The 850-nt window shown below is 41.8% G+C and overlaps 1 long non-coding RNA gene across 1 annotated transcript in view; it reads left to right on the top strand.

The window, feature by feature from the left end:
* Positions 1-372: 372 nt before the first annotated feature.
* The window catches only part of LOC106728370, a 2919-nt gene continuing 2441 nt past the window's right edge, over positions 373-850 (top strand). The window contains exon 1 of the long non-coding RNA XR_001364670.1: positions 373-811. This is a non-coding gene — a long non-coding RNA (uncharacterized LOC106728370). The remainder of the gene's footprint in view (positions 812-850) is intronic.

The raw sequence follows: 850 nt of genomic DNA, 5'->3' as shown, positions 1-850 counted from the left end.
ACGCTGGAGACTGGCTATGCCAGGTGCAGGGCTTTTGAGTCAGATATAAAAAGTCTGTACAGAGAGGCGCACCGAGTACACAGACAACCAATGGATTCTAAACGCACGTTCAGCGGTTACTTGGGGAGGCAGGACAAAAAGGAGTTATCTACCGACACACACAACAGACGACACATCACAAGGGCATTGTGCTGAGTGAAGAGTGCCAGTCTCCCGTACACACTGCATGACTCCATTCACACAACGCCCTTAAAGTAACACAGTTACAGGGATGGAAACAGACTAGGAGTGGTCGCCAGGGGTCGGGCATGGTTGGGGCAGTTGAGTTTTTGGATCCTTAACATGGGTTGTCTTTCCACATATTTAGATTTTCTTTCATTTCATTGAACAATGTTTTGTGATTTATGTCGCACCTTTTTAGATAGTTTATTCCTAAGTATTTTAGTCTTTTTGATGTGATTGTAAATGGAATTATTTTTTTCAGTTTTCATTGCTAATGTATAGAAACACAGCTCGCCCTCAACAGCACGGGTCTGAGTTGTGCAAGTCTACTCATATGCATATTTTTTCAATAAATATATTGGGGGAAATTTTGGAGAATTCTGACAATTTGAAAAAACTTACAAACTGTGTAGCCTAGAAATATAGTTTAAGAAACAGTTAGGTATGCAATGAATATATAAAGTATATGCAGGCACTGCCTCTTCTATCACTGACTGCCAACGCAAATGGGGAAAGAAAAAAAACGATATAGAAGCCCTTTTAGAGACACGACAAGGACAAAGTGCCAGCATCATGACAATGTATTTCCGTAAGTCAAGGCTGCCCTGCCTCTCACCTGCTCTGGGGA

Source organism: Myotis brandtii, unplaced genomic scaffold (genome assembly GCF_000412655.1).
Source record: "Myotis brandtii unplaced genomic scaffold, ASM41265v1 scaffold600, whole genome shotgun sequence".
NCBI classification, from domain to species: Eukaryota; Metazoa; Chordata; class Mammalia; order Chiroptera; family Vespertilionidae; genus Myotis; species Myotis brandtii.
The sequence above is the reverse complement of the archived record's forward strand: the minus strand, read 5'-3'. Positions and strand labels throughout refer to the sequence as shown.